The sequence below is a fragment of the Heptranchias perlo genome, chromosome 20, assembly GCF_035084215.1.
Source record: "Heptranchias perlo isolate sHepPer1 chromosome 20, sHepPer1.hap1, whole genome shotgun sequence".
Taxonomy (NCBI): Eukaryota; Metazoa; Chordata; class Chondrichthyes; order Hexanchiformes; family Hexanchidae; genus Heptranchias; species Heptranchias perlo.
The window spans coordinates 14,032,584-14,058,770 of record NC_090344.1 but is presented as its reverse complement, the minus strand read 5'-3'; the positions used below and the strand labels follow the sequence as shown (position 1 = coordinate 14,058,770).

General features: G+C 43.6%; 5 non-coding genes across 5 annotated transcripts; 4 read left to right on the top strand and 1 right to left on the bottom strand.

Moving 5' to 3' along the window:
* Positions 1–1,166: 1,166 nt before the first annotated feature.
* trnat-ugu (transfer RNA threonine (anticodon UGU)) lies at positions 1,167–1,240 on the top strand. The gene has a single exon. It is a non-coding gene; the product is annotated as a tRNA-Thr (tRNA).
* A 3,342-nt stretch (positions 1,241–4,582) lies between these two features.
* Positions 4,583–4,664, top strand: trnas-gcu (transfer RNA serine (anticodon GCU)). Its single transcript has one exon. It is a non-coding gene; the product is annotated as a tRNA-Ser (tRNA).
* A 9,358-nt stretch (positions 4,665–14,022) lies between these two features.
* Positions 14,023–14,096, top strand: trnat-agu (transfer RNA threonine (anticodon AGU)). Its single transcript has one exon. It is a non-coding gene; the product is annotated as a tRNA-Thr (tRNA).
* A 5,488-nt stretch (positions 14,097–19,584) lies between these two features.
* trnas-uga (transfer RNA serine (anticodon UGA)) lies at positions 19,585–19,666 on the bottom strand. The gene has a single exon. It is a non-coding gene; the product is annotated as a tRNA-Ser (tRNA).
* Positions 19,667–25,781: 6,115 nt separating this feature from the next.
* trnan-guu (transfer RNA asparagine (anticodon GUU)) lies at positions 25,782–25,855 on the top strand. Its single transcript has one exon. It is a non-coding gene; the product is annotated as a tRNA-Asn (tRNA).
* The last annotated feature ends 332 nt before the right edge of the window (positions 25,856–26,187 follow it).

Sequence of the window (26,187 nt, the reverse complement as noted above, 5' to 3'; positions counted from 1 at the left end):
CCTTCGTCTACGTCATTTATATACCGGGTCTCTGTCTCCCACCTTCTAACCAACTCCCTACCAATTTCATTAGGTTGCCTTAAATTCTACGCACTTTCATTGTCGTTAACAGTCTCTTATATGGTACCTTATCGAATACCTCTGGAAGTCAATATCATTTAACAACCATGGACACTCCATTATCTACCACGTTAGGTACATCTTCATAAAGTTCAACTAGTTTTGTTAGACTTGACTTACCCTTTACAAATCCATGCTTGCTCTCTCTGATCAATTCATGTTTATCCAAGTGCTCAATCTTTCTTTCCCTAATAACGGATACTGGCAACTTCCCCACAACGGATGTCAGACTAATGGGTCTATAATTTCCAACATCATCTCTGCTACCCATCCTAAATAATGGAGTGACATTGAAATTGTTTCCATCAAAGGAACAATTCCTGAACCAAGAGAGTTTGAACGATCATGACTGAAGCATGTACAATTTCCTCACCTAGTCCTCTCAGTCCCCTGGGATGGTCACCATCAGGTCCTGGAGATTTGTCTATCTTTAATCTAATTATTTTCTCCATTGCCATTATTTTACTTATACTGAAACCCCTTGATTTATTTACAGTTTTCCTCATATCTCTGATATGTTAGCCTCATTTATTTCTGTGACGAACGAAGCAAAGTAAATATTTAACAATTCTACATTTCATGATTTTCAATTGCAATATCACCTCCATCTGTCTTTAAGCGGCCCACATTACTCTCAGCCTCCCTTATTTCACTTAATATACTGGTAAAAATCTTGACTGTTGTCCTCATTTTCCCTAACAGGTTTATCTCCTTTTCCCTGTTTGGACCTCTTACGGTTTTTTATTTTCAGCACCAAAATAAACAAAGTAAAGTGCGTCTCAGTAGTTCTTCACTTTCAGAGCGAGAATTGTCTAAACCGGTAATTTATTTAATGTAACAAACATAAGTACACATACTCATCCGCATATCAACGCATTGATGGAGACACAAAGAGAAACAAAACAAGATATGTCGGCAGCATCGGGATGCACAGGTGAACGGACAAACCAAACAGACAAAGATGAAACGGTCTGAACCCCAAACAGACAGTGACGTATCGCTGATAGATATTAGTGAGAGGAGGTGGGGCTGAGCTATCATGAATGGGCGCTGTGGCTTAGTTGGTTAAAGCATCTGTCTTGTAAACAGGAGATCCTGGGTTCAACTCCCAGCAGTGCCTTGCATAGCTAATTATTTTTATCTAATTTGTGGAATTTAGCGACAAAATGGCACTTTGGAATTGGTATTTGTTCAGGTTTGAGGAGGAAACGGATATCAAATTGACTCTTCTAAAACGCCCTTTCATTGTGCAGTCAGACCTCTCATAGAATGTGTCAGCAACGGGTTAACTTAAAGACACGTTCTCGTTTTTGGGCTCGTTGAGGTCAGGGTATAATTCACGATTTGACGTTCAAACCCGGAAGTAGTCCTAATTTGGACCGAGACTTGTGATCTTGACCTGCGGTGAAAATCTTTGCAAAGAGGAAAATGAAGTCCGCAGATCACTCCACCTGAATCTCCAGACCCCGATGAAATATATCCCAGGCTGTTAACAGAAGCAAGGAAGGAAATAACGGAGGCTCTGACCATCATTTTCCAATCCTCTCTGGTTACAGGTGATATGCCGAAGGATTGGAGGACTGCTAAAGTTGTACTGTTGTATAAACAGGGAGAAAAGGATAGATCAAGTAATTACAGGCCGGTCAGGCTGAAGGTATTCTATTAAATCTACTCTGCACTTCCTCCACTGCCAATACACGGAGGAGAGGACTCTTGACTGACAAGCCTCAGCTCTATTAGGAGAGGGAGACTGACCCACGCTCTCTCTTGCTTCTGGGATGTACCACTTTTGAAAAAAGAAGGTGAATTTCTCGATATCTTTAAACGCTCTGTCTCACTGCACATGGTTTAAAGTGTATTGTGGGACGCTGTGAGTGTCTCTGTACCTGTAAACTCTCTGACTCACTGCACGGATGTTTAATGTGTACTGTAGGATAGTATGTAAGTAACTCTGTATCTTTAAACTCTCTGTCTCTCTGCACAGGTATTGAAAGTGTATTTTAGGATGGTGTGTGTGTCTTTATACCTTTAAACTCTCTGTTTCACTGCACAGCATTGACAGTGTATTGTAGGATGGTGTGAATGGGATGAGGGTCTGTGGGGCGAAGTGTAGCCGATTGGGAGCAGCGCCCGTTTGCGGGGTGAGTATTGCACGCTTGATTTTCTCTCTCCCTTCTATCATTCTTTCTCTCTCTCTTTCTTTCTTTCACCTCCCTCTCTCCCATTCTTTCTTTCACTCTCTTTTCATTCCTCTTATTTCGTGCTTTTTCTTTCTGCCCCAGCACCTTTTGTCTTTATCCTGTTTTTGTTCTCCATGTGTCTCTGCTGGATGATCCATAATTCAGACCTGCCGCTTCTTCCAGCTTTTCCTTCCTTCTACGATCATGGTCGATTTCATTGAGACTTTCCTGCGGCCTTGCCTACTCTAACATTCACTTTCACATTCTTCCGGCTTTAAGTTTGCTCTCCATCGACCGCTGTTTCTCGGGGCCACATGTCCCGTTCGCATCAATGTTCATTTGTGCCTTGAAACCAGTCGATACATTTCGATCTGCTCCAGAGACAAGCTCTAAGAAAGCAGGGCTGGCATTCGGTAGGACAGCGCATACTTTTCCGTGAAATTTCCATCTTGTGACACGGGGGATGTTATCTGAAGAACTGGGTTTTGTTTTCATGGTCGTTGGCGCTTTTCCCCGAACAGTTGATGTGCGGGAGAGACGGGCGGCGCTACACAGCTGCGAAAGACGGCTGAAATGTGCATTTTTGGCAAACTGGGCGGTGCAGGAAAGTCGGAAATGTTCCGCTTGATCTTAATAGGTCTGTGGAAATGTCCGATTGAAAAGGAATGAGGAGAAATGAAAAGAGCGGCAATGGTGAAAAGGTGTCGATGACAGGAGGTTGGCCGTGAGCGAAAGGTCCTTTGAAAGCTCGGCGTGGAGGAGATTTAGTTCGGAAACGGCAGACTTTAAGCGCGTGAGGAAAGTAAAGTGCGAGCTGCGTCCTTGGGTCAAATTGGGTGTTTTCAGGAAAACAGCCATTGTGAAATCACAAAAATGAAAATAGAAAATGCTGAAAACGCTGAGCAGGTCAGGCAGCACCTGTGGAGAAAGAACCAGAGGAAACGTTTCAGCTGTATGAGCTTTGTCATCCGATCTCAATGGCTTACCATGTGCGTGAATAACTGCGCTGTTTCAGATGCTGGTTTCCATCTCTGAATTATGGGGGTTCGAATCTCACTGCTGCCAGAATTTGTGCACCCTTCCATTTTCGCCGCCTCACCAAAAACCCTTCATTGATCGGAAGTGCTTTTCCGCATTGCTGGTTTACACCTGTTTGCACAATTCAGCAAAGTCTGGATTGCCACCCAACTGTTTCTTGGACGGAGGTGTTGGGAGTGTGAGGGGTAATCTCGGCGAAGTATCAATCAATGTGCACAATGGCGCCCTGGTGAACCGAGTACCTCTTATAGTCAGTATAATATAAAAGATATGCACGATAATTATGAATTTCTTCTTTGCATCACACAAGGATTTATTATCAGGGAATGTACATGAGCAGGTCGATTTACGTCACGCTCCGGTCGCTTCGCATCGCCTCCCACAAATAGAATAGAATCAGAGAGAGGTCACAGCACGAAAAGAGGCCATTCGGCACATCGAGTCCGTGCCGGCTCTCTGCAAGTGCAATCCAGACAGACCCACTCCCCCACCCTTTCCCTGTAGACCTGTATTATCTTTCGTTTCAAATACTTATCCAGTTCTTTATTGAACACCATGATTGAATCTGCCTCCACCACCCCCGAGGGCGGTGTGTTCCAGATCCTAAACACTCGCTGTGTAGAAAAGTCTTTCCTCATGTCACCTTTGGTTCTTTTGCCAAACACCTTAAATCTATGTTCTCTGGTCCTTGAACCTTCCGCCAATTGGAACAGTTTCTCTCTATCTCCTCTGTCCAGATTCTTCATGATTTTGAATACCTCCTTCAAATCTCCTCGTAACCGTCTCTGTTCCAAGCAGAACAACCCCAGCTTCTCCAATCTATTCATGAAACTTATACCCCTCATCCCTGGAATCATTACAGTAAATCTCTTCTGTGGGGATTCGTTAGTAACATCGCCGAGTCCCCCACCATCCACATACTAGTGGTTATCATTAACCAGAAATTTAACTGGACCAGCCACATACATACTGTGGTTGCAAGAGCAGGTCAGAGGCTGGATATTCTGAGCCAAGTCACTCACCTTCTAATTCCCTAAAGCCGTTCAACCATTTACAAGGCGCAAGTTGAGTGAGTTGGAATACTCATGTGATGGTCATCGACCTGAAACGTTAACTCTGTTTCTGTGTCGAAAGATTCTGCCTGACCTGCTGAGGATATACACATTTACAGTTCTTATTTCAGATTGGCAACATAGCCAGAATTTTAATTTTGAATAAAGGGGGTTTCGCATATTTCTGCATGTGACGAGGTGGCCGAGAGGTTGAGGCGATGGACTGCTAATCCATTGTGCTCTGCACGCGTGGGTTCGAATCCCATCTTCGTCGTTATTGCGTTTAAGTTTTGTTTCTCCCATTAAGTCCACCCAGAAGGTCTGGTGAAAGTCCCATCCTTCTCGAAACGGCAGACGGAGGGTTTTGCATTGTTTGCTGAAATCAGCAACAGTTCCTTCCAGGAAGGTGTTGAGATTGTGAGATTGTGAGATCGCGAAATATCAGAGTGTACATTGGTGTCATTGCAAAATGAGTAAATCTTATGGTCAACGGAAGAGAAACTTACGTCCCATAATTATGATTTATGTCCGGATCATTTCGTGTCTGTGTCTGTTTAAAAGTGATGTGCTGTCAGTCCCGGATCATTCTGTGTGCGTTTTACGCGATTTTCTTGATACCTTTTTCCTTCTGAACTGAAATGACGATCCTCTCTCGAGAAAAAGGTTCACCGCCTGCTTCGGGCAACTGGTCGGAAAAATAACAAAAACTGATGAGACCAAGTTCATTCTGCTGGGCTTCCATTCCAAGCTCCGCACTCTATCCCCCATTCAGACCCACCCCCGCCTGGACAGTATAATCTGCGATATTCATAAGGGAATGGAGAAGCAGAATATCACGGTTATAATTTTCTTCGTTGCTCAACACTGAATAGCTTCAATTGTAATGATTCAGAAGGTAATCATAGGATCATAGAATCTTACATCACAGAAGGAGGCCATTCGGCCGTCGTGCCAGTGTCGGCTTTTTCGAAGACCTGTCCAAATTAGACCCACACCCCAGATTTTTCCCAATAATCATGCAAATTAGTCCTCTTCAATTATGTCCAATTGCCTTTTAAATGATCCTATGGACTCTGCTTCCACCATCCTTTCTGGAAGTGCGTTCCTGATCTTAACAACCCTCGGTGTGAAAAAAATTCTCCTCAATTCCCCTCTAGTTATTTTGCCAATTATTTTAAATCTATGATCTCTGGTTACCAACACACATGCCAGAGGAAACAGTTTCTCCCTACTTGCTCTTTCAAAACCCCTCATTATTTTGAATACCTCTATTAGGTCTCCCGTTAACCATCTCTGCTGCAAGGAGAACAATCCCAGCTTCTCCAATCTCTCCAAATAACTGAAGTCCCTCATCCCTGGTATCATCCAGGTCAACCTGCTCTGAATCCTCTTCAATCCCTTTTCATCCTAAAGTGTGGCGCCCAGATCTGTACAATATACTCCAGATGAGACCTAAACACTGATTTGTAAGGATTCGTATGACTTCCTTTTTTGTACTCAATGCCCCTATTTGCAAAGCAAAGTATCCCTTATGCTTTCTAAACCGCCTTATCAACTTGCCCTGTTTTCTGAATATGAACCCCCAGGTTCCTCTGCTCTTGAAACCCCCCATAAATTGTTCCATTTAGATTATACTGCCTCTCCATGTTCTTCTTCTAAAAGTGCATCACTTCACACTGATCGGCGTTAATTCTGTCACGTGACCGCCCATTTCACCAGTCTGTCCATGTCCTCCTGAAGTCTGCTATGATCATGCTCACTATTTACTACGTTGCCAAGTTCTGTATCATCCGCAAACTTCGAAATTGTATTCCCTATTCCCACATCCAAGACATTTATATATAACAAGAAAAGCAATAGTCCTAATACCGACCCCTGGGGGATTCCACTGCATATTTCTCCCCAGTCAGAAAAACATCCGTTCACCACTACTCTCTGCCTCCTATCCCCCAGCCTATTACTTGCCCACGTTACCAGCGGCCCTTTAATCCCACGTGCTTCTAGTTTTCGAATAAGTCTGAATTTCTAAAATGTGTCCTGAAAATAACTGTAACCCCGTAATTTTATTGTTAAACAATGAGAATACAGATATTAGGACCGGATGATAGATCGGGTTCATTCCCATTATCCGCAGGTGACGGGACCCGAGCAGGGGAAATCCCATCTCGGTTTATATTTTCCGAAAACGGAGACGGAAAATAGCAAAACTCAACCGGTCGAAATCCAACAATTGGACGAAGAACCGACAGCCTTTTCCCATCCCGGGTTTGCAGACCTGGCTGTTGAAGGAAGCCTGATAAGTCCATTAGGGATCAACAGCGAAAGTGAAGAAACGCAGACAGAGATAGACAGATACATGCAAAGAAAAATAGTATAAATCTCCAATTCTGTGATTGAGCAGAATTTAGGTGGCAGCTTAAAGGAAATTCGTCGCATGCCGTGAAATCTTAGACGTGTACATAGGGCTGGATTCTTACATTATTTCTGAAAAAAGTAAACGCTGCCTGGTAACTACAGCTCTTATTTATTTGACCATTTTACAGTGGCGGTTTGAAGTGATTTCGAATCTCAGTGAATTTGAAGACCATGCTTGACCCACTCGTTTGGTCACCCACAGGGAGCACGCGGTTGGAGACTGCGCAGGCTTATCACAGGAACTCTGCCAGACTGCATGTTCCAGACTTGTATCCAACGCTACACGTGCAACCTGCAGCCGTGTGTGGATTGGCGGTTGAGTGTAGAACCCTCGCCTGCCGACGGGAAACCAGGGGTTTGGTTCCAGGCCAAAGCAGCTTCCTTTACCTTTTGTATCTGTACCCATGAGATCGCCTGAATTGGGATAAATTCATGTGCCGGCTTCAATCTGTACAACTTCTTGAAAGATTATCTTCATTTCGTCTCCGTGTCTTTCGTGGACAAACCCTCTGCATTCTCTCCTCTGGTGTTCAAACATGCTCGGCTGGAGATAAGTCAAACCTGCCTTCTGCACTTGCTTCAAAGATGTGAGAAGCCAATTGGTGGTTTTTGACGAAAAATGGGGACGCAAGGGGGCTCATACCGGGATTTGAACCAGTGAAACTCCCTGAGCGAGAATCAGATCCAAAGTCCAACTGGTAACAGAGCCGTGCAGCCACTGTAAAATTTCGCTGCCACGCAGCCGATCCGCCATCCTTTCAGAACACCATGGCCATCCAATCTCGCTTTCTTGTACGATATACGATGTAGAGCAATATCAGGTTCTAAACTAATTATTTCAGATCAACAATATTCGTCTCTCTTTATCAAATTTGTTTTGAATGTACGACTTGTATTATCAAGTAACACTTTACAGAATGAATTACTCTGAAACGACATTGTCGTCTGCCTCGGCATCGTCATAGTTTACACTCCACCATAAGTACACTTTACTCAAATTGCTTCTTTCATTCACTATGAGAACGAAGAGCCACGGATGTGGAAACATTAGCTACGAATTTATCAGCTGGGTTGCACCTTTCCTTTTCCTACTTCCTCAGTCTTTTTTTCTTTACCCTTCTCTGCTATTGTTGCAGGTTAGATCAGCCATCGCCGTTCAAGGAAGCCTGAGAAGTCCATTGTGGACAATACAGAGAGACAAGAGACGGAGACATGGAGAGATAGAGAGATGCAGGCAAAGAAAATAAAGAGTATAAATGTCAGGTTTTGCAAACTAGCAGAATTTATGTTACAGATTGGGAGAAATTCCTTCTTGGGTCTTGAAATCTTGCAAGAGAAGATTGGACACAAGTTAAAAGCTGGAGAATCTCTCATTCTGGGAGAGAGATAAATGCGGACAATTAACTCCAATTAATCTATTTCAGCACTGAAGGGATCTTTAAACAGGAGCTCTGCGAGCAGAATTCAAACCTGGGCAGGAAAACCTCAATTGAATTTTGAGTCCAACGCTTTAAACACTCGGCCACCGCAGCTGTAAACGGCATGTTCGTTCAGATCGGATTCCACATGGACACTTGCTGCTGTTACAAACGCGCGCATTGATGGTGCTTGGAGTCGAATTCTTACTTGTTACGCTGGAGACCTTGGTTCGATTCCCGATACAATGCAGGATCATTCTGTAACAATGAGGAACTGAAGAACAAAAGTATACTATTTCGCCCCTCGAGCCTTATGCGCAATTCAGTGTGATCCTGGTTGATATGTAACCTAACTGCATATTATCGCCTTAGCCCCATGTCCCTTAATGCCTTTGGTTGACAAAAATCTATCAATTTCAGTTTTAAAATTAACAATTGAGTTCGCATCAACTGCCGTTTGCGGAAGAGAATTCCAAACTTCTCCCTCCCTTTGCTTGCAGAGGTGTTTCCCAACTTCACTCCTGAAAGTCCTGACCCCAATGTTTAGGCTGCTTTCCAGAGTCCTGGACACGCTAACGGGCGGAAATGTTTTTTTTTTCTATTTACCCCATCAGTTCCCCTTAATATTTTGAAATGTTCGATCAAATCAGCACTTAATCGACTGAATTCGAGGCAAACCCGAGTTTATGTAATCTCTCCGCGTAATTTAAACTGTGGAGTCCAGGCAACATTCTAGTAAATCGACGCTGCACTCCCTTCATTGCCAAAATATCCTTCCTAAGGTGCGTTGCCCAGATCCGAAGGCAATACTCCAGGTGTGGTCCAACCAGAGCTTTGTATAACTGCATCATAATGCCTATCCCCTTGTATTCGAGTCCTCTGGATATAAAGACCAACATTCCATTAACCTTTTTGATTATTTTTTGTACCTGTCCATGACATTTTAATGATGTGTGTTCATGGACCCTTAAGTCTTTTTGGACCTCCACTGTTTCGAGCTTTTCACCATTTGGAAAGTACTCTGATTTATCCTTTTAGGTCCAAAGTGGATGACCTCACACTTGACGAAATTCATATCGATTTGCCACAATTTTGCCCATTCATTTATTATATTAATGCCTCTCTGTAATTTTATGCTTTCATCTGCACTGCTTACAATGCTGCCCATCTTGGTGTCATCGGCAAACTTGGATATGTGGCTTTCTATCCCGTCATCTAATATCCGCCTGAATTGGGAAAAATCCAAATTCAGTTTCAATCGCCTCATCTTCTAGAGACATTTTATTTGATTCATGTGTATTGCGTCGACGAAACTTCGGCATTCAGTCCACTGGAGCTCAAACATCCTCCGGATCTAATTCAGTTCCACCAACAGCAAAACTGAAAAGATGTGAGAAGACAATTGGTGACTTTTCACTAAAAGGAGAAACACATGAGGGCTCGTCCGGGACTTGAACCCAGGACCTCTCGCATATCACTCAATGAAACTCCCTAAGCGAGAATCATACCCCTAGACCATCAAGCCGCTGTTGCTTTAGTTGTGCAGCCAGTGTAAATGTTGGTTGCGTCTCACAGCCGATCGGCCATCCTTTCAGACCACTTCGATCCATCCAATCTCGTTTTCTGTTCGGGTGCACAGCAATATCAAGTTGTGCACCAACTATTTCCATTCACCAATATTAGTCTCCCTTTACCAAATTGCTTTCGAGTGCACGACTTGAGTTATCAAGTAAGACGTTTCAGAATTAGTTGCTCTTAAAATACATTGCTTGTGAGGATACTGACAGTCGTGTCGATTTATGGCACGCTCTGTTCCCTTTGCATTGCAACCAACACATAGAATTGAATCATAGAAAGCTGACAGCACGGAAAGAGGCCATTCGCGTCATCGAGTCCGTGCGAGATCTCTGCAAGAGCAATCCAGCTAGAAACACTCCCCCACCGTTCCCCGAAGCCCTGCATTTTTTTTCCTTTCAAGTACTTATCCAGCTCCCCTTTGAAGGCCATGATTGAATCTGCCTCCATCACACCCTCGGGCGGTGCATTGAGATCCGAACCTCTCGCTGTGTAAAAAAGTTTTTCCTCATGTCACCTTTGGTTATTTTGCCAATCACTTTAAATCTATGTCCTCTGGTTCTTGACCCTTCCGCCAATGGGAACAGTTTCTCTCCATCTTCCATGCCAAGATCCTTCATGATTTTGAATACCTCTATCAAATCTCTACAAAACCGTCTCTGTTCCAAGGAGAACAACCTCAGATTCTCCGGTCTATCCACGTAAGTCAAGTCCCTTATCCCTGGAATTATGATAGTATTTTTTTTCTGCACCCCCTCGAAGGCCTTCACATCTTTCCTGAAGTGCGGTGTCCAGAACCCCACACAAAATTTCAGTTGTGTTCGAACCAGTGTGTTATAAAGTTTCATCCTGACTTCTATACTTTTGTACTTTTGTACTCTATACATCTATTTATAAAGCCCAGGATGCCGTATGCTTTTTAACCGCTTTCTCAACCTGCCCTGCCACATTCAACGATTTGTACACATAAACTCCTCTTTGTTCCTCTACCGCTTTTACATTTGTGCCCTGGAGTTTATTTTGCCTCTCCTCGTTTTTCCGACCGAAATGTATCACTTCGCATTTTTTTTGCGTTAAATTTCATCTGCCCCGTCTCCGCCCATGCCACCTGCCTGTCTATATCCTTTGAAGTCTATCACTATCCTTATCACTGTTTACTACCCTTCCAAGTTTTGTTTCATCTGCAAATTTTGAAATTGTGCTCTGTGCACTCAAGTCCAAGTCATTAATATATATCAAGAAAAGCAGTGGTCCCAGCACTGATCCCTGGGGAACACCACTGTACACCTCTGGCCAGTTCGAAAAACAACAGTTCACCAGTAATCTGATTCCTGCTGTTCGTCAATTCAGCATTTATGTTGTTTCTGCCCCGTTTATTCCATGGGCCGCAATCTTGATGATAAGCCTACCATGCGGCACTTTAGCAAACACCTTTTGAAAGTCCTTATACACCACATCAACTACATTGCCCTCATCTAACCTCTCTGTTACCTCATCAAAAAACTCTAACAGGTCAGTTAACCACGATTTGCCTTTAACAAATCCGTGCTGTCTTTCCCTAATCAATCCACCATCGTCCAAGTGGCTGTTAATTCTGTCCCGGGTTATGGTTTCTAAACGTTTCCCCACCACTGAGCTTAAACTGACTGGCCTATAGTTGCTGGGTTTAATCGGACACCCTTTTTTGGACAAGGGTGTAACCTTTGCAATTCTCCAGTCCTCTGGCACCACACACATATCTAAGGATGTTGGTAGATTATGGCCAATACCTCCGCACTTTCCACCCTTACTTCCCTCAACAACCTAGCATGCATCCCATCCGGACGTGGTGTTTTATCTACTTTAAGTACAGCCAGCCGTTCAAGTGCCTCTTCTTTATAAATTTTTCGACCATCCAGTATCTCAACGATAACTTCCTTTGCTGAGACTCTGTCTTCTTGGTAAAGATAGATGCAAAATACTCATTTGTTACCTCGGCCATCCCCTCTGCCTCCATGAGTAGATCTCCTTTATTGTGCCTAATCGGCCTCACCCCTCCCCTTACTACCCGTTTCCTGTTTACATGCCTGTCGAAGTCTTTTGGATTCCCTTTTATGTTGGCCGTCAGTCAATAGTCATATTTCTCTTTGCCTCTCATTTCCTTTTTCACTTCCCCTCTGAACTCCCTAAATTCTGCCTGGTGAATTAACGCATAAAAAGTTCGCATTTCTTTCAGCCGGAAACAGAAAGTTACTGGTTGATCAATGGCGATTTGAACAAGTATTCGTCTTTTTTACAGAGTTTAATGAGTTTTGCGAAATTAATACAGTGAACTAATACAGTAAAGTTGAATTCCTGATCGGGAACCGCCTCAGACGGCTCATTATTGCCCATCCCTGGGAAACAAGATACCAGCGAAACTTTGACAACACATCTCAGGTCCCCCTACAAAGTCACAGCTTGCCAGCTGTTCCGAAATTTGGAGCCTGGACAGGGAGTTAAACGCTGGACCTTCAGCTCACTGCCCACTTTAAAAGTCTGATACTCTACCGACTGAGCTACCCAGGCTCGATACTACATAAGCTCCCATCGTTCATATTCATGGGAGATCTCTGAATTATCATTGCAGCCGTCGAACGAGGGTGAGGTCCGTTTGATAAAATTCTCAGGAACATGTTGAAGAGAATCCTTGTTTCTGTTGAACATGATGTAAGAAACATGGACAGTGAACTCGTGAGTTTACAATTCTTCTTGTTTGTGCGAAATGTCTTGTCATTCGTTAGCAGCAATTAAAAATAACACTTTACCCAGAGGCTCAAAGGCTGAACTTGTCCCACACGGGAGTTGGAAAAGGCCTCCCGACCTTTCAGCGTATTAACATCTGTAAGCTGAATAATTTCACCCGTGACACAGTGAAACCAGGCAGAATATTTATCTTCCAAATTTTCCCAACACGAAACTTGCAACCGATGAATATCGGCTGAAAGAAAAGAATTGTTTTTTGGTTCTTTACATTTAAAGATCTCGTACCGGCCCCTTTGCCATATGAGCTGCCGCTAAAAGCCTCCTCTCCCGCTATGAACAAGTAAACTGACATTTGCTATTGAAAGACGGTAGGCCAGATGAACCCAAATGCCCACATGGGAAAACTAAGAAGTCGATTGTTGACCTCCATACGTTTGTCCCACAAGGGCGTATTGTAAAAACGACTGGTTGTTAACAAGATGCGTTATTGAAGATACCATTTGTACCTTGAACTCCGATCAAAATGTTCGGAGTAAAAGGTTTGATTGTTTTAGGAGACGCTCGAACTCACAACCTGGTCATTTCTGGAGCCCATGCTGCTATAAATAAGTAACGCACGCTTAACAATTGTGCAACACGAGAGCAGCGAACAACCGACAGCATCAGCGCTCCTGCCAAACAGCTTTATTTGCGGTCTCTCAATTATCACTTCGAGATCTTTCTCAAACAGAAGCCTCCAATCAAGATGCGCTTCGTTAAATAACAATTCCTAAATCAAGAGAGTTTTGATCGATCATGACTAAAGTATGTACAATTTCCTCACCTGTTCCATTTCATCCCCTGGGGTGGAAACCATCAGCTCCTGGAGATTTGTATATCTTTCGCCTCCTCTTTTTCTCCATTGCCATTATTTCACTTGTACTGAATCCCCTTGATTTATTAACAGTTTTCCTCGTGTCTCTGGTATGTTAGCGTCATCCATTTCTGTGACGACCGATGCAAAGTAAAAATTTAGCAACTCTGCCATTTCCTGATTTTCAATTACAATATCACCTCCATCTGTCTTTAAGCGGCCCACATTACTCTCAGCCTCCCTTCTTTCTCTGAATATACTCGTAAAAACCTTGAGAGTTGTCCTCATTTTCCCTCACAAGTTTTTCTCTTTTTCCCTTTTTGTTCCTCTTACGATTTTTTTAGTTTCAGCACCACAATAAACAACACTCCGCTGTAAAGTTCGGCTCAATAGTTCTCCAATGTCAGAGCGAGAATTGTCTGAAGCCCTGATTTATTTCATGTCACAAATACAATCACACATAATCATCCATGTATCAACTCACTGAAGGATACACAAAGATAAACTCAGCGAGAAATGCAGTCAGTGTCGGGATGCACAGGTGAACGGACAAGCGAAATGGACAGAGACAAAACGGCCTGAACCCCCAACAGTGAAGTGTCGCTGATCGATATTAGTGAGGAGGTGGGGGCACTATGTTATCAATTGGCGCTGTGGCTTAGTTGGTTAAAGCATCTGTCTAGTAAACAGAAGAACCTGGGTTCAACTCCCAATAGTGCCTTGTGCAGTTCATTATTTTACCTAATTTATGGAAGAAAGCGACAAAATAACATTGTGGTGTTCGTATTTGTTCAGGTTTCAGGACGAAACGGATAACAGAATGACTGTTCAAAAACGCCCTTTCATTCCACAGACAGACCTCTCAGAGAATGTGTCTGTAACACGTTAATTTAAGGACACGTTCTTGTTTCTGGGCTCGTTGGGATCGGGGTATAATTCACGATTTGAGGTTCAAAGCCGGAAGACATCCTAATTTGGACCAAGACTTGTGATCTTGACCTGCGGGACAAACGTTTGCAAAGAGGAAAAGGAAGTCCTCAAATTGCTCGACCTGAATCTCCAAGCCCAGATGAAATAGATCCCAGGTTGTTAACAGAAGCAAGGAAGGAAATAGCGGAGGCTCAAACCATCATTTTCCAATCCACCCTGGCAAAAGGTGTCGTGCAGGAGGATTTGAGGATTGCTAACGTTGTACCATTGCTGAAAAAGGGGTAAAGGGATAGATCGAGTAAATACAGGCCAGTCGGCCTAAACTCGATGGGAAGTATGAATCGTCATTTAGAAAGGCACGGATTAATCAAGGACAGTCAGCGTGGATTTGTTAAGGGATGGTCGTTTGAATTGAATTATTTGAGGAGGTATCAAGGAGGATCGATGAGGGTAGCGCGATTGATGGAGTCAACATGGATTTTAACGATGCTTTGACAAAGTCCTAAAGGGCAGATTTGTCAAAAATGTAAAAGCCCATTGGATCCAAGGGACATTGGCAAGTTGAATCCAAAATTGGCTGAGTAGCAGGAAGCAAGCGGTTGTGGTCGACGGGTGCTTTTGTGACTGGAAGGCTGTTTCGAGTGGGGTTCCATGCGGCTTCGTACTAGGTCCCTGCTTTTCGTGGTACAGATCATTGATTTAGATTTAAATGTAGGGGGCATGATGAAGCAATTTGCAGATGATACAAGAGTTGGTCCTGTGGTTGATAGTGAGGAGGAAAGCTGTCAACTGCAGGAAGATATCCACAGAGCGGACAGGTGGATAGAAAAGTGGCAAATGCAATTCAATCTGAAGAAGTGTGAGGTAATGCATTTAGTTGAGGGGGGGGGGGCAAAAGGCAAAGGAGTGTACAATAAACATTGTAATTAATTTGCCATTTACACTCCCATTCTGCAAATTTACTCATGTCTTCCTTTATTATTCGCATTTTTCCTTTGTATTAACTTCAGCTCGCAATTAGGTGTCGTCCCTAAATTTTGAAATTGTACTTCCGATTCCAGTGTACAAATCATAAATGTAAATTGTGAACAGCAGTGGTCCCAGCACCGATAAATTTTGAAAAACAGTCGTCCCAGCACCGATAAATTCTGAAAAACAGTGGTACCAGCAGCGATAGATTTTGAGCAACAGTGGTCCCAGCACCGATAAATTGTGAACAACAGTGGTCCCAGCACTGATAAATTGTGAACAGTGGTCCCAGCACCGATAAATTGTGAACAGCAGTGGTCCCAGCATGTATAAATTATGAACAACTGTGGTTCCAGGAATTTTGAAATTGAACTGCAGTTGAAACTTTTGCATAAAAGGAAATAACGTCCCCAAATCGCTCGACCTGAATCTCCAGGTCCAGATGAAATATATCCCAGGATGTTAACAGAAGCAAGGAAGGAAATAGCGGAGGCTCTGACCATCATTTTCCAATCCACCCTGGCAAAAGGCGTCGTGCAGGAGGATTTGAGGATTGCTAACGTTGTACCATTGTTTAAAAAGGGAGAAAGGGAAAGATCGAGTAAATATAGGCCAGTCAGCATAAACTCGATGGGGAGTATGAATCGTCATTTCGAAAGGCACGGATTAATCAAGGACAGTCAGCGTGGATTTGTTAAGGGATGGTCGTTTGAATTGAATTATTTTAGGAGGTATCAAGGAGGATCGATGAGGGTATCGCGATTGATGTAGTCAACATGGATTTTAACGAGGCTTTTGACAAAGTCCTACAGGGCATATTTGTCAAAAATGTAAAAGCCCATTGGATGCAAGGGACATTGGCAAGTTGAATCCAAAATTGGCTGAGTAGCAGGAAGCAAGCGGATGTGGTCGACGGGTGCTTTTGTGACTGGAAGGCTGTTTCGAGTGGGGTTCCATGCGGCTTCGTACTAGGTTCCTGCTTTTCGTGGTACAGATCATTGATTTAGACTTAAATGTAGGGGGCATGATGAAGAAATTTGCAGCTAATATAAAAATTGTTCCTGTGGTTGATAGTGAGGAGGAAAGCTGTCGACTGCAGGAAGATATCCATAGAGCAGACAGGTGGAAAGAAAAGTGGCAAATGCAATTCAATCTGAAGAAGTGTGAGGTAATGCATTTAGTGGGGGGGGGGCAAAAAGGCAAGGGAGTATATAACAAATATTGCAATTAATTTGCCATTTACACGCCCATTCTGCAAATTTACTAATGTCTTCCTTTATTATTCGCATTTTTCTTTGTATTAACTACAGCTCGCAATTAGGTGTCGTCCCTAAATTTTGAAATTGTACTTCCGATTCCCGTGTCCAAATCATGAATGTAAATTTTGAACAAAAGTGGTCACAGCACCAATAAATTGTGAACAACAGTGGTCCCACCACTGATGAAGTGTTCACAACAGTGGTCCCATCACTGATATATTGTGAACAACAGTTGTGCCAGCATCGATAAATTGTGAACAACCGTGGTCCCAGCACCGATAAATTGTGAACAGCAGTGGTCCCAGCACCGATAAATTGTGAACAACTGTCGTCCCAGGAATTTTGATCTTGAACTGCAGTTGAAACTGTTGCACAAAAGAAAATAACGTCCCCAAATCGTCCCACGTGAATCTCAAATGCTTTGGGAAGAAGTTCAATCGAAACAATCAGGACTTTAAAGGCACCTCAACGACCTGAACTTTCGTTGAATGAATTGTGTTAGCCATTGCATTCGACCGTGAAATCGCTCTTGACTTTCATTTCACTGAAGCAGAGTGTGGCCGCTTTGTATCTGTGATCATGTCGGTGGCGTGTTTAGCTTTGATATTGATCGCTTCCAATTTGTAAGATTTCATCAATCGTCAGGAAAAAGAAACCGAGAATCGAATTGTCCCTCTAAGTGATGAGCTGAAGGGATTGGTGATCCAAGCAGATCTGGAAAATGCGTGGTGCAATCGGTCAGGAGTTCCAAATCCACCCTCCAGGCACTCGGCAATTATATTGAATGAACTTTCCTCTGGCCCAGTGTCGCCGCACTGAAATCGAGTATTTCTCCGGCATGTTTTTCTTCATAGTTGCTGGTGTAAGAGTGAAGACTGGCTGGTTGGATTTTCACTCCTACAAGCTTTAATCATTCATTTTTCACTGACTGTAGACAGTTGTTATATTGGCCGCTGCAATCTCAAAGTTTAGCCCAGTGAATTATTGGTTTAGCAGGTGATCTCTTCACCTGTTCTCGGCGGTGTTATCCGTTAGTGTGAAAGTTTGATTGTTCGAGCCCTTATTTTATTTTTCCTCAGGATTCATCGCCTCAAAGTTCCAGGGTTTCAACGCATGTTTTGGAATCAAGAAAATGTACCGGAATCATTGCCAGCTGAGCAGGGCTGATATTCTACCATTTACCCTGCGGTCGGGAATCAGGCACATGAATCATATAAAGGAATGGAACATTGGCTTCACGGTAATTACAATTCTCCTTGACAGACAAGCCCGCGAAAGGCCCGAAGGGAGGCCGCATTCGCAGCAGGAGAGCTGGTTCGCTGTGACATGGAGATTTCTGTAGTGAGTGAGACCAGACTGTTCCTATGTTCAGAGAATAAATTTCACACCCTTTATTTTGGAAAAGCAAAACGGTGGGGATTTTTGTCATAGCCCGATGCCTCTCCTGTTGCATCAGATGTTCCTCGTTGCGTTACTTTCATCTTGATCGGAGAACCAGTTCGGGCGTCCCTGTGATAAATAGCGACAATTGCCAGTTAATGTTAAATTTAACAACGACTCCACTGCGTTTTTAATCCCACTCTTAAGATGCAGTCTATAAAATGAAAAAAATTCATCACATTCAAAGCATAAAAATCTTATTAAAGTTTTGACTGTCTCTCGGTAACCACGTCAACATCTCCTTCAGTCTGAAATAGAAAGTTATCGATTGATTCATGGTGATTAAAACAGGGATTCAACTACGAACAGGATTTAATTAGCTTCATATAATTAATTTAATAAGTTCATAACTCTTTTTAAAGTTAATTCCCTAACTGAGAATCGAACCTCGCGGCGGTGAGAGTACCGAATTCTCACCACCAGGCCATTGGGGAGCTCCCAAGATTGCGCACGAGACAAAGTGGAACTGATGACATTATTTTTTCTTTCGCTCTTTCATGATTCATTCAGCTCTGTGTTTATTCTCAGGCCTCTTATCTCTCCTTCTTTTCAGCTTCTGACCGCGGATATTCCTGTGGCTAAATATCAATAATATAGAACATCTCACAGCCCCGGTATATTTGCTGTTTCTCTGTGCAGTTCTGTGCAAAATCAAACTGCACGCAAATACCGATAGTGCCTCTCTCTCACTCCCCACAGAAGCAGCAGGAGATGCCACTTTAAACTGCCAGTTGCTTCAAACGATTCATGATGGACCTGCGTGGCCTTGCAGTTTTCCAAGGAACTGTATTCAGTGCGTGAATTTTGGAAATAGGACCATGTCCATCAGCAGCTTGTGGGAGTATTTTACCTCACTTTCCATTTCATGTAAATGCCTACTTGCACTTGGTGATGTCATTGCCTGAACATCACCTCTGTCGCGATATTATTTCGAACAGAAAATGCCATTTTGTGCGAGCAGTTTGTCTGGCAGGAAAATGACCTGAATTACAAAGGGCCAAGTAGGAAAGGCTGCGTTGCTCTGCTTGTTCGCAGCAAAGAATTTTCAGCGTTTCCTTGGGGTTTAGTGTTTAGGATTCGGCGCTTTCATCATCACGGCAATGGTTCGATTGTCGGTCTCAACATCCGCATATTATACACTCTATCATAAGTGTACTGTACTCAAATTGCTGTTTTTTCATTGTGAGGGGAAGAAACATAAATGTGTGGACATTAATTACGAATTCATCAGCTGGGTTGCACCTTTTCTTTTCCTACCGTCTCAGTCTTTCCATCTTTACCCTTCTCTGCTGGTGTTGCAGGTTCCATCATTCTTCGCTGTTCACGATGCCTGAGAAGTCCATCAGGAGAAAACAGGCAAAGTCAAGAGACAGAGACAGGGAGAGATTAAAACACAGAAATAAATTGTATAAATGTCAAGTTCTGCGAACGAGCAGAACTTAGAATGGAGCTTGGGAGAGATTCCTTCACGTGTCTTGCAATTTTGCAAGAGATCATTGGGCTCCGAGTTAAAAGCGTCGTTGGCGATGGAGCACCTCTCTGAGGGAGCGAACAAGGTCCGTTCGTTCAAGTTCATATTCATTTGAACACTGAACAAACATTAAAAAGTAGCGCTGCGAACAGGATTCGAACCTGTGCAGGGAAACCCCATTGGATTTCAAGTCCAACGCCTTAACCACTCGGCCATCGCAGCTGCAAACATCGCTGATGCACAGCTATAAATCAGAATGCGTAGGGTTATCACACGAGATCTGTGACACTTTGTTCTCTCAGACAGGTTTCCAATTGGAAACTTACAGCTTGTTCATGTGCTGACTTTGCTGTCTCGGTGATAGAATTCTCATTTATCACGTGAGAAACCGGGGTTCGATTTCCGGTTCGTTTCAGATTATTTTCATTCTCCATTCATAAGATCGCGTGAATTGTGCGACATTCGCCCTCAGCTTAAATCTGCGCACCATTTCGAGACATTTTCCATTCTCCACGTGTGTTGCGTCGAAGCTGGGTGGGAAAATCACATTGCAAGTCTAACGCCTTAATCATTGGGTCATCGCTGCTGCAAGCGACAAATCCGACACGGCTGCAGAAGAGAATGAAGAAGGTTATGACAGGAGAATTCTGAGACTGTATGTTCTTTTAGACAGGTTTCGAACTGAGCGCATACCACCGGCTGCTGTGCGGACTTTGTTATTTCAGTGATCAAATTCTTGCTTTCTGCGCGGGAGACCCGAGTTCGACCACCGCTCAATCGAGGAGCATTTTTCATTCTCCATTCATGTGGTCCTGTGAATTGGGATACGTTTACATTAAACTGCAATTTGAACACCATCTTGTGACATTTTCCTTTCTCCATGTGTGTTGTCATCGACAGAACCTCTGCATTCTGTCCTCCATGCACTGGAATTAAGACAATCCTGCCGACTGCACAGCTGACAAGACGTGAGAAGCCAATTAGTGATTTTGAACTAAAAATGTTAACACCGCAGGGCTCGTCCGGGATCTCTCACATAACAATCAGCAAATCCCCAAAGCGAGATATCATACCCGAAGACCAACGAGCCACTGATAACAGAGGTGTGAAACCAATGCAGAATTCTGTGCCACCCACAGCCGATCGGCCACCATTCTGTCCATCCTACCACTTTTTCTATTCCGATGTACGGCAATGTGAAGACGTACATTAACTATTTCATATCAACAATATTAGCCTCTCTTTACCACATTCGTTTCGAATGTGCGAGTTGTATTATCAAGTGAGACTGCAGAATTAATTGATCTAAAGCTACATTGTTGTCTGTCTCGGCATCCGCAGATTATCCACTCTCCCACAAGTATAACAGTGACCACACTTCAAAAATACTTAATTGGCTGTAAAGCGCTTTGGGAAGTCTTGAGGTCGTGAAAAGCGCTTTCTAAATACAAGACTTTGTTTTTATACTGGGCTAAAAGTACTGATGTTTTCACTATGAGGACGAAGAGACATCAATATGTGGACATTGGCTACGAATTCATCATCTGGGTTGGTCCTTTACTTTTCCGACCATCTCAGTCTTTCGATCTTTACCGTTCTCTGCTGGTGTCGCAGGTTCGATGAGCTTTGGCCGTTCAACGAAGCCTGAGAAGTCCATCAGGGGAAAACAGAGAGGGACAGAGACAGGGAGAGATAGAGAGATCTAAGTATAGAAAAAAAGCTTGATTATCAAGTTAGCAGAATTTGAAACGAAGCTTGAGCGAGATGGAATCATACATTCATAGAATCGTTACTGCACAGAAGGAGGCCATTCGGCCCATTGAGCCTTCCCCGGCTCCCTTTAAGAGCAATCCAGTTCGTCCCATTCCCCGTTCTTTCCCTGTAGACCCGCTAATATGTTTCCTTCAAATACTTATCCAATTCCTTTTAGAGAGTCACGATTAAATCTGCTTCCACCACCCTTTCAGGCGATGCATTCCAGATTATAACTACTCGCTGATTTAAAACGTTTTTCCTCATATCGCCTTTGGTTCTTTTGTCAACCACCGTAAATCTGTGCCCTCTAGTTCTCGACCATTCCGCCAACGGGAGCAGTTTCTCAATATTTACTTTATCTGAACCCGTCATGATTTTGAACACTTCTATCAAATCTCCTCTCAACCTTCCTGCCCAAAGGAGAATAAGCCCAGCTTCTCCAGTCTATCCACGTAACTGAAGTCCCTCATCCCTGAAACCATTCCAGTAAATCTTTTCTGCGCCACCTCTAAGGCCTTCACATCCTTCCTAAAGTGCGGTGCCCAGAATTGGACACAATTCTCCAGTTGTGGATTATTGTGAAGTTTCCTTCACGCACCTTGAAGTTTTGCAAGAGACCACTGGGCTCCCAATTAAAAGGTCTGCCGCGGTGGCGGATCTGTCTGAGAGAAGGAAATGCGGCCCGTTATCTCCAGTTCATATTTATTTGAGCATTGAACAAAACTGTAAAAAATGGCCCCGTGAGCAGGATTCCAATGATTCACCGAAAGACCCCGTCGAGTTTTAGATGTAACGGCTTAACCACTCGGCCATCACAAGCAGTGAGTGCTCGTCATGCACGGCTGTAAATCAGAATGCGCAAGGTACTCAGAGGAGATTTGTGAAATTATATGTTGTTTCAAACAGGTTTCCAACTGGACACAGAGAGCCCGATGCCATGAAAACGTTGCTGTTTCACTGGTAGAATTTGCACTTACCACGCGAGGGAACAGGGTTCGTATTCCCGACCAATTCAGGCGCATTTTTATTCTGCACCTCTGAGATCGCCTGAATTGGGATAAATTCACCTTCAATTTCAATCTGCACACCGCCGTGAGGCATTTTACTCTCTCCGTGTGTGTTGCGTCGACAAGCCGGCTGCATTTTGGCCACTGGACCTCAAACATGCTCGAGGATTAAATCAATCCTGCTTTCTGCAACGCTGAAAAGATGTGAGAAAGAAATGAGTGAATCTTCACTGGAAATAGTGAAACAGGAGGGTTCTGGGATTTGAACTGGGGACCTCTCGCATATCAAACATTGAAACGCCCAAAATGAAAACCATAATCCGAGAACAAGGAGCCGTCAGTAACACAACCGGACAACCAGTTAAAATATCCCTGCGACCCACAACCGATCGCCCATTCATTCAGACCGCTTCTGTCCATCGAATCATAGAATGGTTACAGCACAGAAGGAGGCTGTTCGGCTCATCGAGCCCGTGGCGGCTTCATACAAGAGCAATCCAATTAGTCCCCTTTCCCGGTGCTCTGTATTTTTCCCCTTCAAATTCCTTTTTTAAGTCACGATTGAATCTGATTCCACCACCCTTTCAAGCAGCGCATTCCAGATCAGAACTTCTCGCCGCGTAATTAAGTTTTTCCTCATATCGCCTTTGGTTCTTTTGCAATCACTTCAAATCTGTGTCCTCTGGTTCCCGACCATTCCGCCAATTAAAACAGCTTCTCTTTATTTACTTTGTCTAAACCCTTCATGACTTTGAACACTTCCAGCAAATCTCTTCTGAACCTTCTCTGCTCGAAGGGGAACAACCCCAGCACGAGGCAAATGCGGTCAATCAGCTTGAATTAATTTGTTTGATCATTAAACAGACCTTTAAAGACTGGCCCTGTTTTGTGGCAGTGTGAGCTGGTGGTTTAAATCGCTGGTTTCAATGTCTGGTGCGTTTCTCGATTCGAATTTTACCATTGACAGAATTTCTGCAAATATCCATTTTGACCTGTTCACAGAAAACCCGATTACAGTGCGATGGAGCAGAGGATGCGAAAGAAGCTGAACGTGGAAGTGCAGATATTATTTTCATCACGGGGACAGGTCACGTTTCCACAGGTAAGGACCTCTCAACTTAAGATTCTTTCCAGCAGAGTGGGACAGGTGATCAGAGTGACCGGGCTCTAGCGGCGCAATCGGTCCTTATATGAGATACAGGCTCGGGAAATGCCGAGGTTTTTTAATTCGAGTCTCACCGAGATCAAACAATCCTTTTACTTGTGAACATTTCGAACGGAGTTGAAGGCACAATTGGTGTGTTCCAAAATTCATTTAATTATCTGAATTGCCATGTGGTTCCTCCGGTCCATTGTTGCAATAGCAGATGAGATGTTTAGTATTACTTGTTTACAGGAGGGAGGCTGCAGTTTTGTAGAAACAAACTATGATTTTGATCCATCTTCAAATCGTGGGATTTAACTGGAGCTTTAAACCAGCGCCAGAGGCCGCTCAGCCACGATACTTTCCATCTTACACTTCAGGAGCTAGTTTTACAGGAATAGAATTACTGCAAGCAAGAATTCTACCCCTGAAGCACCAATGCTGCCACGGCAGCAGGATGAATGTGTCCAGTTAGAAACGTGTCTGAAGGAACATGCAGTCTGAGAGAGCCGGAAGTCCAGCAGATTGACTTTCGGTCTGAGCAGGTGTTGAGTCTCCTTCTTGAGAGAGTTTCGCCAATCCAGCTCAGAGTGGTTTAAGAATCATAAATTCGGATGTGACTGGAGCCACTTGTGTAAGATGAAGTGTAGGGGGCAGTTTCACATCCTTGACAGACATTAATGATCCTGTTGCGGTTTTGCTGCAAAATTTCACTTCCCAGCTCCCGAACTAAAATCCAACCCCGTTGCAACTCGAAGCCACAACCTTTGAATGGCTTATCAAACAAAACAAGTAGAAGTCCAACACACTCGCCATTGCGTCACAGGGTCAGTTACGAAAAAACCCGAATTTAAAGAAAGACGTGTTTCTCCGGTCCAGGGGCAAAGTGACAATGGATGTTATTCAAAAAACTGTCCCCGCGAATCTGTCTTTACTTATTTTTTTGTAAAGCTTCGATTTTTAAAGTTATCAAAAGCCGAAATAAATAAAGTAAATTATAAGAATCGAATCCGTGATTAAGGCGTTACAATACACGCTAAGCAATTGAGTTAACCGGCCGTACTGACGGTCCATTAGACATTTTAATTAATTTCTGTACCTGTATGCTAGTTGGCAGCGCTTTCTGCACTTTGGACCCCTAAATCTCTCTGCTCCTCCACAGTTCCCAGTTTCCCACCATTTAGAAAACATTCTGATTTACCTTTCTTAGATTTAAAGTGGATGACCTCGCTCTCCCCCACATTGAACTATATTTGCCGCAGTTTTGCCCACTCACTAAATTTATCAATTCCCACTTTTCAACTTCCTGCTTCAATCTTCATGAATTATTGCGTCACCAGAAGGCTGCGTGTTCAAATCACGGGGTAACCGTTACTTTTCGAGCTGATCAGATTCTGGATCGTTCCGGAAAGAATATTTTATCTGCTTTTTCTCAATAAACAGAACCTTGCTCTAAAATCTGCTTCCCTGGCTCTCAAATTTCAGGAAGGCGTCTCATTCCGCCCTCGACTTTTGATTTTGACCTGCGGTTGAAACTTTTGCAAAGAGGGAAAAGAAGTCCCCAAATCGCTCCACGTGAATCTCAAACGCTTTGGGAAGAAGTTCAGTGCAAACAATCAGGAATTTAAAGGCAGCTCAATGACCTGCACTTTCATTGAATGAGTTTTGTTCGCCATTGTATTCGACCGTGAAATCGCTCCCGGCTTTCATCTCACTGAAGTGAAGAGTGTGACCGCGTTACATCTGTCAGAGTGTCAGTGACGAGTTTGGGGTCGGTATGGGTCGTTTACAACTTTTGAAATCTCACCAAGCAGCAGAGAAAAAGAAACTTGGAATCAAATTGTCCCTGTCAGTGATGAATTGAAGTGAATATCGCTCCAAGCAGATCTGGACAACTCGCGGTGCAGCCGCACAGGAGTTCCAAATCCACCTTCTCGCCACTCGGCAATCGCATGAACTGAACTTTCCTCTGACCCAGTGTCACCGCGCTGAAATCGAGTATTTCTCGGCCACACTTTTTCTGAACATCATTGTTACTGGTTTAAGAGTGAAAACTGCCGTCCGCTTCACTGTCAGTGCAAGAGACAACTTTGTAAACACCGAGTCGTGTCACAGACCTGCTCGTCGGACCTGCTCATTTCATCTCATCTCATTTTCAGCAAACCTGAATATTACTGGAATAGAGAATGGCGAATCACAGCTCGAGAAATCAATCCTCTCGACCACGAGGGGACTGAGTCTTCCAACATCCAGGTGTTTAATGGCAAAGTGAGTTTAATGTTCAGGAATAATAGAGCACAGATTTTCGGTCGTGCAAACTTCACACACTTTATTTTGGAAAAGTAAACTGATAGCAGAGAGAATTTATTTTGATCGCTGCAACCTGAATTTTTAGTTCGTTGAATCAATAGTTCAACAGCAAACGTGTGTTGTCTCTGTGGCGCAATCGGTTAGCGCGTTCGGCTGTTAACCGAAAGGTTGGTGGTTCGATCCCACCCAGGGACGATAGGGAAACTTTTATCTTCATGGTCTCGCATTTCCTGGTTCTGATGTTTGTTTTGGCTGCAAAACAAATGCCCGGTTTCGATGGACAGCTGAGTGCGGCCGATCTTCCATCATTTCACCTGTGATTGGCTTCGCCGAAATCTGAATTCTTCTTGACAGACAAGGTCTGACATCGATATTTCTGCAGTGACCGACACCAGACTGTTTCCACAATGAATGTCACTCCCTTTTGTTTTGGAAACGCAAAATTGTATTCACATTCCGAACGGTTTCAGTTGATTTGTGAGAGATCATGAAAGGATCCTGCAGCGCTGCCTTGGATAATAACAACA